The following is a 10,304-nucleotide window of genomic DNA, read 5'->3' on the forward strand; positions in this document are numbered from 1 at the left end:
TGAATTATATTGGAAAAAATATATTTACAAAAGGGATAACAAATTATATTCCTGTGATGAGTAAATCTAAGGCTGCTGTAGCATTTTTATGTAAATGAAGGCTATGGTAAGAAGGCATCATAAGATGCATAACGAAATAAGAAAAAAATAACAAATAGCTGCAAAAGTTATGCTTGAGATGATCCAAACCAGTCTGTGTGTAGCCCATGTGTCATTTGATTTTGGGGACATTCTTGTAGATTACCCTGTTGGACAAAAGGATACATAAGAGTCAGTAAATTCTCTCTCTCTCTCTCTCTCTCTCTCTCTCTCTCTCTCTCTCTCTCTCTCTCTCTCTCTCTCTCTCTCTCTGTTGTTAGGAGAATATTCTAGCGTAGACTATATTCATAACGATCTCGATTACTTTTAATTAAAACAAATGACTAAATTTCAATTAACTTTAGTAGGCAGTATTTTATGAATAGATCTATGCTTATCCTGCAAATTTTCAAAGACACTGCAAGCACGATAACACCAGCAACAATAACAAGAATATCCACAACAAGAACCGCAATAAAACCTATAATCCAAACGTCATAGCTTCGCAAACCGACAAAAAGACGTAGGACATTATAGGTCTACGTCATTTTTTATGATTCTGTTATTTCAAAATTCTCAGCAAAGTACATCCAGTATGACTCGTAACTTAATTTAAGTTAAACAAAGGCATTTTCTGGTTTTGTGGAGTGCAGCAGTCACTGCTTGTCATCCCACTGAATGTGTAAACGATTGCAATGAGATCGATTTTATGACTATTAAAATGTAGCAAATTTTCCTATAATCAATGTGAAATACCAATCTGCATAACTCTGAGACAGTCTTTGTGTTTAAATTTAAAATGGTGAACACGCTGGACAATATCAGACGGTAATTAAGCATTGTCCTGTGATTCAAGCGCACCTATTCGAACGCAGACATTCCCTGTGTCACCTCTGTGGTCAGGTGAACCTCATTTACAAAAAACAACATTGCAGCGTCGCAGAACACTCCTGACTTCATTCATATTTTCCTATTTTCTTTTTACCATTTTTAGAGAGACATGTATTATGATTTTATTTCAGTGGATAATTTAACGTTTCCTTTTGTTTATCAGCAGAACTTATTATAGTTCGGTAAAACAGCCATTGCTAAATAAACGAAGATGAAAAAAACCACAGATTAACCAACTTTTCGAAACCATTGCCAAGCAATCAGCTTCAAGGAACGGTGGACTTTGCTATAGATTTGTTCAACCTCCATAGCCGTCCCAACATTTACACTTCGAAATACAAACTAAAATGTTTGGCATTAATACCTATGTTAATGCAATAATAGTCCTGTTCATAAAGGAAAACGAATAAATAGGGTCGTCGTGGAACGGAGTAACACTGCCAGCAGTCCCCACTCCAATTACTACGGACCTACATGGTGTTGTTAAGTATCCAAACGTTTTTGTTTTTCAGATTTAACTTATATGATATAATTTACATTGTATTTTCATATTATAGAGTAAATTTTGCAAAATTATGTGTTTTTGTAAAAAAAAAATGGGAAATTCGATGAAAGAAAGCTAATGAAAACTTGCTTAGCTTTTGTTGCCGACAGTACAAATGTTCAGGAGATTTTGGTCTCTGGGGGCAGGTCATATTGCCAATTGATTGTGGTAATGTTGGTACTGATGGATTTTCGTTATTTTGTTGGCTCGTAATTTGAGTTTTGTTGAGTTTGAGTAGTGTCGATGAGATGCATTTGAAGAACATTGATGAAGTCATGAAATAGTTTATTATCTCGTGTATTTTATAGGAAAAGTAAAATTCCCTTAATACGTAATTTATCTGTTATTAGCTCTTGCTGTGACTGTTGTCTCGTGTTTTTTTTTTTAATTATGCTTAGTTAAAAAATGTTGTAGTGTCCTACCTGCTCGTAAGCGAATGGTTAATCATCGTAACAGACTAATTGGTCCCTCAGGATGCATTTTCCCGCCTTTAGTGCCGGAGAGAGCTAGCAAACCTATACTCATGAATTAGTCTGTTGTAAAGACAAGCAATTTTGAGAGATTATTTTCGTGACAGGGTTTGAAAATTTCTTGTTTTTATAGTAGAATATTAGATTTAGTTTTGATTGTTGTTAGTGGTTGTAATATTCATTTATATGATAATTTTCATCATCCTTTTTTCAGTTTTGAAATTCCTCTGCATTTGACGTTGATAGTACTGTATATAATAATTTGTCCTTCGCTCATAAAGTGCTGGAGTTCTTACTACTGAATTTATTTATAATGCCGTACATATTTCTGCTAGAATACTCTTTATCAATAACCATTTGTTTTGTTTAATATGATTCTGTGAAAGAATCCCCCTAGTTCTTGGTTAACTTGTACGCTCTGTTAACACAGTTAAACACCAAACTGTCCTTATACTTCTTTACCCATTCACTTTTAGCATTAAGACAGGTGCCATGGCCTGTAGTTCTGTGGCACACTTGTATGAAAAGTGGAATTAGACGAATCAACTGCAACATCTAAGAAAGGAAGCCTAATGTTTACATGCATTGTAAAGGTCAACTTCATTACGGAGTTATTTTTCTATATATCTTTTAACTTGTTTAATTGATCTTGGGAATTTAATTGCACAGGGCTCTGGTCTGTTTCTATTTTGTAAAGATTTATTTCCTTTGTATTCCATGCAGAAGTTGGCAAATGTTGGTCCAGGAGGTGATCCCATCGCTACTCCTCCTGTGTGTACAGTAGGTACAGTTCTCCGTTCCAACTCCTGAATGGGGCCTTCTCTGTATGTGAAGGATGACATTAGTGATTGTATCTACTGGGACATTCGTGAATAAATTTTCATTATATAAGGATACGATGATGCCTGTACATGATTTGCGTAAGAGGTATATGAAATCAAAGGTAGAATTAAACATACACTTGTTCGGTACAAATGGAATAATAATTTTGTTGAGATTTTTGGAAGCTGGTAAGGGGTTTTGGGACCTGTGATGTGATAGGATGAAGGCCTTGAGCACCATTGACAGGACCTACCAGTTCATTAGCTTTCCGTTTTAAGTGGTTTGATGGATCATGGCTACGTGCAAACTTAGTTGCATCAGTCTAAGTAATGTGAAGTTTCTCAAGGTATTCTTCTCTTTTCATAATTCATCTGCTTTCCGTATAACCCTTAGTATTGTTCACCGAATACCACGCAGCAGAAAGCGGTAAACATCGCAGTGGCCAGTAACTTAGCAGGGTGCCACCACAACCGAGAGAGGCAGCAAAGTGTTCCTTTAGCTTATCATATTTAGGCCGGAGGCGAAAGTTCACCGCGAGATTCAAGAAATCTCTCTCCTCTCATGGAAGTTGGTCTGACAAGTTAACGAAATAGTCGGCCTCTTCCTTCGGAAAGAGATTGTTGTGATTCTTGGTTGTGAGTGCTTGTTTTACCTTTGTCAAATTTGTGACTATTAGGCCTAATTCTTTTGCAACTGTAGGCTGATGCTCTTATCCAAGTCCTTTATATTCCTATCTATAGCTTCTATTTGAGTTTTAGTCGATCTTTTTCAAATACTTTCTAAACTTTTCTTCTTCTTCTTCTTTCTATACTTGAAGGCGGGCAATGTTTCAGGCACTGTAGGGTCATGATGTCTAATTCTTGAGCAGTTAGCACGATATTTCCTTTCAAACATAATTTTTCAATGTGATTGACCACTGGCTTTTTATTATTTTCTTTTCGATACTTTCCCTCCCTCTGCGGGTTCATGCTCTAAAAAGGGATAAACAGCTGATCTCCACAGGTCAGGCGGAAGTTAGGAGCGCATCTCTTTATTTATTCGCATTCCTGTAAATTAGTGTCGATGACCAATTCATCATCAACTGTTCGTAGAAGAAAATAAACAAGTACTAATTTCTGTAAGATCTAATTTTTTAAAAGTATTTGTTAGAATATAAATGTTTTCCATTTGAACAACTAAATATAGAATGCAGAGAATCTTTTTTTGAAATAAACTATACAAAGCAAACGTATACATCTGGCTCTCTTGTCTTAATTTTATGAATAATAAGAATAAAAACATCCCATTATACTCATGACCTGGAAAGTTACGAGCAAATTTGATATTCAGTCTTCAAAACCAATATCTCTGCTGAACTGTCGTTGTACTTTTTCATATTTACAAAAGATTGCCGGGTTGTTTTCATGTTCTACAGTTACCTATACGAGGACAAAAATTCCTTTGGTTCAAATGGTATTTCTTTCTAACCCCTGTAAGTAACAAAAGTGCTAAAAGTCGTGCTCCACACGGGTGGTGGATTTTAAAATCTCTTCGCTAGTTCCAGTCTTAACCATGATCCAGGTCGTTAACGATGTCTCAACATCCTCAGAGTCGTTACGTACACACATTCCTCATATATGTATGTATGTATGTATGTATGTATATGTATATGTATATGTATATATATATATATATATATATATATATATATATATATATATATATTATATATATATATATATTATATATATATATAATAAATGATATATCTATATCATTTATTGCACAACTAGACTAACATTTTGTGAAATATTTGTGTGAATGGCAGGGTATGTACAGGGGTTTCGACGCGTTGCTTATGAGCCTTCTGAAAAGTGTATAAAGTGGCTAATGATGTTGATTTGTTGTACTGGGGTTCATTCATCATTCAGTAGTTAAATTATATAAGTATGAATGACACTCTTTCTCGGGAACTATTTCCCTCTGCGGGGAAATTTCTTAATTTTTAAATAAGTATACATATTATATACTGTATATATATATATGTGTGTGTGTGTGTGTGTGTGTGTTTTATATATATATATATATATATATATATATATATATATATATATATATATATATATATATATATATATATATATATATATATATATATATATATATATATATATATATATATATATATATATATATATATATATATATATATATATATATATATATATATATATATATATACACACATATATATATTACATTTTTATATATACACACATATATATATTACATATAAAAATGTCTCTGTATTCACTCTTCTATTCATTGCACACTACTGAAGGTTCGAAACCATCCAACATCGGTGTTAATATATTACCAAAACCCTTAGCTATTCAGTAAATGGTAATCAACACGCGTCCCTTTCGAGTTCTGAGTTCTTTGTCAAGTCTGGTAAGCAAATCAGATCTACCTATAGGAAGTGCGCCTCGATTTTCTGTTGTATCTTTTTATAGAATGTTAGGCGTTAATGAGTGTATAGAGCGTCTCCCGTATTAATTCGCGCACAGTTGTACGTGCAACCACACATGTGCCTTGCCCTGCGAGAGGATGTGGAAACGACACATCATTACCCGAGAGCCTCACGCATAATCGTGGAGTCTCTCGTCTGTCCGTCACCCAGCGTGAAACGCAACACAAATCTTAATTCGTTTCACCGCCATGTCATCCTCACACTTTGTCCTCATTTTTCAAAGCCTAACAACAGCAGAGGAGATCTTCGCGCGGCTTCTTCAAGCACTTCCCCCGCCCCTCCACCTCCCCGTCCTCCCACTCCCCCGTCCCCCGCCTTCCTCAATGACCCTCAGCCCCAGATAACCCCTTCCATGCTGCAAGGTCCTCCTCAGCGGCCAGGTTATCACTCTTCCTCATCTTCCTCTATCATCTCCATTAGCATAATCGCTATTAACATGGATTTTGTCATCATTACCTTCACTACTTTTAGATCCTCGAAGTTGCCACTGTCATATTTGGGTTTCGTCTCCATCAATCATTTAAGCAGATTTCTCAAATTCCGTTTCGCTATACTTTCATTTATTAACGGGTTCTGTGACTTTTACCTTGCTCTTCTGGCGTTATTTATACAACTGTGTAGAACTTTCTAATAGCCTTTTTCTAATTTTTATTGTATGTACACACACACATACATACATACGAACGCACGTGTAAATTCGCAGCTTCACGCCGCGCATATGGAGTTGCCAACAAAATGTTCGTTATTTTACGAAGGTCTCCTTTACTTACCTATTTGAATGAAGAAGCTGCCAACTCGCTGAAAGTTTTGATGTAGCAAATTCTCTAGGCGAGGTATTTTCTCAGCTTCACAAAATTCACAAGAGTAAACTTCATGATTAATCTTAGCAGTTTTATTCAAATCACTTTGATGCCACAATGAAATGAATGCTTTGGCTGCATATAAGTATGTATGTGTTAAAACCTGACACAGATTTAAGGCCTAATTGTCAATGAATTTTTTATCTTGAATTGGCATTGAAACTGTAGATGTCAACTTTCGAAAATCCCTATTTTTATTTGCGTTTATATATTTGATAGTTGGATACCTAAAAAATTGGTGAAAGAATACATCCATTAAGAAAACTTAACTGATAGTTAAACGGTTTTCACTCCGACAAATCGTCAAAATGTTAATCAAATCATGAAAGTTGTTTACAGATAACTGTGATAAGCGTCATCAAATTCTATTCTTAAATTCTTCCTTTCATACATTCTTAAGATATCTTTGTGGATGTCTTACGAATGTGCAGAAGTGATAACTGCTTTGTATTTATTATATATCATTGTTAATACGAGTCCAATTACTTCCCCCACCTAGGACGTTTACATGAATTTCTGGAAGCTTTTTAAAGAATTGTTTTAAAAAAAATAATATAAATCTTAATGCCCAAATAGCAACTTGAAAAGTTTTGCCTTTAGAATGACCCTATAAACACAGTTTCAGATGCACCGAGGCAAGGCTCTTCGAAAGTTCAGCGCACAAAAATTGAAGAAGTCTATCGCGTTGCAAAAGTTTGTATAGTTAAACCAAATAATCATCTACCCTAGACAAGTAAAATAAAAACTATCTTCTATGATCCTAAAGCACATCAATGGCAATCAGAACAGAATTTACCTTTGCCAAGGCTTCGTCCGTGAATATATATAAACTTTGGAAAATGACTGTGTGGCAATGATTGTTTTCGATTTGGTTAGTGAATTCCAATATTGGAACTATTATCATTCCTTTATTGCGCCCCCCTCCCCACCAAAAGTTAATCACTTCGAACTTCCGATAAATATTTTCACCAGTAGTCATATCTCCACTGAGATATCTTGCTTATAAATACAACCACTCGCACAAAAAGAATAAAGTACGTCTTCATTGCAGCTTCGAAGGGTAAGGCAATTGTTGACCGTTCCAAACTTCCTTGTGTCCTGGGAGCTTAAGTAAGACAGTTTTGTATGTATAGATAATATGGTATGCACAGATGAATCAATGCTGACAGGCTATAAACACTGAGCACATGATTTAAAGCATATGTTTATTTATAAAGTTCAAAAGAGAAAATGCAAAGACGTGAAAAACTAACAACGAAGACTTAGAAGACTAAGTTGCATATTTCTTTGGGAAACTAGAGTGGCTAATTCGGAATTTCCCTTCGCAACATGTGCATGAAGCAACCTCACCTTTCTCTTTTCAAAGTCACAAAATACTAGGCCTCCCCCTCCTCCTCACCTCCCCTAATGGGATGGTGCCTTTAGTGCATCTCAAGGGTGTTTTCAGCGTCCTTTCGGATCCTAGCTGCAACCACTCTTTATTCTTTTACTTTACCTCCGTGCCCAACCTCTCTATTACTTTTTAGTGCAACTGAGGGCCTCTGTCCCAGCTCCAGATTTAGATCCTTTAGATCCTTTTTTTTCTGGATCTCTTTATCTTGCTGTCCAACCACTCCAACTATATTTTTTCACTGTCTTAAGAGCTGAATAGCTGAAAGGGCCCCGGGTGCTTGCTTCTCAACCTAAATTTCATAAAATCAAATCAAATCCACAAAACACTACCCTTACAAAAATCGAAAAGAAGAATAAATTTAGAGATAACGTGCTCATAATTATAAAATTCTGTTACTCAGACAGGTACTGTAACTTAGGAGAACGTAGCCATCCTATGAAGAGCATGTGGATTTTGTTTTTAGTGTTACACATTATAATGGCTCAAGCCATTATCCCATTTTAGAGACAATTCTCAGTGAACTACGAAGTGTGACTGAAAACAGGAAACATAAATTGTTTTGCTTAAGTTGCGATGATTCACAGGAAAACTTTGGATGAAAACAAGAAAACAGGAAATAGTCTATATCAAGTTGGTGGAAGAACGGGAGCGCGTAGCCATATTATGAATTAATTTTTATCACATCACCGTGATTCATATACAAGCATTAAGCTACAAACGCACTACGTGGTCAGCATGGCAGAGGTGGGTTGATACCGATTCTAAGTACAAACTCCTGAGTTCGACGGGGATTTGTAGGCGAGGGTCGGTATCAACTTATACCTCGCTTGTTGGCCGTGTGGTTAAAGGCGTCAGCCGCGTCACTGTAGTCCTGAGTTCTTGTCTTTCGTTGGTTCGAGCCCACCGGACGATGAACTTATTATCAACTAAAAAATTCCCTTTCGGTAACATATATGAAAATATATTATTTCCGAGTTAGAGCGAATTGGATATTAAAGGACGTTTGTAGCTAATGTTATATATATATATATATATATATATATATATATATATATATATATATATATATATATATATATATATATATATATATATATATTATATACACATATAGATATACTGTATATATATATACATACATATATATATATATATATATATATATATATATATATATATATATATATATATATATATATATATATATATATATATATACTGTCTATATATATCTTCTTCTTCTTCTTTTTTAACGTGCAATTTTTCCCATTTTTGTATGGGGTAAGCAAGATGTCTTCTTTTGAAGGACTTTTTGATTTGGCTTTGGGGTAGACCTGTGGTCTCGATCGGCTGCCATGCCTGACATCGCTTAGACCCCGGTAGCGTATGTTTCATGTATCATACCCGACCCAACGCCCTTTCTTCCCAGCAGCGAGAAGTTGTTGCGCTGGGTAGGGCGAGAGTTCGAGACGCGTGTGAGATGTTTGTTATGTTTTTAGAAGGTGTTGTAGTGGCTTTGTTTTGTGTGTGTATTTAGTCTGTAACACCCATTTGCTTTTTAAGCAAACCTATCCGTTGATTACATATATAATCCCGGGATGTCTACACGGATAGCAAAGTGTCTGCCTCTCTGATCAGTCGGCTGCGGATTTGAACCCGTGCCACAGACCTCTACGAAGTCCGAAGCTGCTGCTGTAACCGACTGAGCCATAGAGGCTCTACTGTCTATATATATATATATATATATATATATATATATATATATATTTAAAAACAAAAATACCACTTAGTATAGGCTATAAAAGGGTATTGCTATACGAGAAACTATAAGCTTAGCGAGCTGCTCAAGGGTACTGTATTGTGATGGCTATATGCCACTCTTTGTGACCTAAATGATTTCAATACTTAAAGGGCAACCCCATATATATATATATATATATATATATATATATATATATATATATATATATAATGGGGGCACGTTGTGGTTGCCCCTTTAAGTATTGAAATCATTTAGGTCACAAAGATCGGCATACAGCCATCACAATATAGTACCCTGCGCAACTCGCTAAGCTTATAGTTTTGCTAAGTTTATAGTAGGATTAATAGAGTACAGGGTTAGTCCGCTTCTGACCAAAATAAGGACAATCTCGCGCATGACGTCGTCTGGCTGCATCTGGCTGAGGTTAAGGTAAAGGAAAGTCATCAGTCAGTATTTGACCTCACCAGAGTGAAGAACATGGAAACTCTCTAACCTGGATTAAGGCGCTCTTCACCTGGTCTGTCCCAGGATTAATTCGATCAGGATTAATATATATAGCACAAAATTTAAACAGAATTTTCTTATCATTTATTATGTTGAATGATGTGGGTTGCTGATGATAGTTAAGACTGTCATTAAAGTATATATATATGTATATATATATATATATATATATATATATATATATATATATACTCGTATATATATAATGTATATATATATATATATGTCTCTGTATGTATGTATGTATGTATATACATATTAACCAAAGAATGTAAGGAATCATAAAAGAAACAAAGACACACCTGGTCCAGATTTACACGGTTAGGCCTACTGCATTACCCAAATAGCAATAAAAAGATATATGGAGGATTATACGAGTATCAATCCTTTAATTCAGCAGTACCTGGAGATTGACGGGGGACCTCTCTCACCTAAGGTTGTGAAAGAGAGAGAGAGAGAGAGAGAGAGAGA

The sequence above is a fragment of the Macrobrachium rosenbergii genome, chromosome 28 (genome assembly GCF_040412425.1).
Source record: "Macrobrachium rosenbergii isolate ZJJX-2024 chromosome 28, ASM4041242v1, whole genome shotgun sequence".
In the NCBI taxonomy this organism is placed as follows: domain Eukaryota; kingdom Metazoa; phylum Arthropoda; class Malacostraca; order Decapoda; family Palaemonidae; genus Macrobrachium; species Macrobrachium rosenbergii.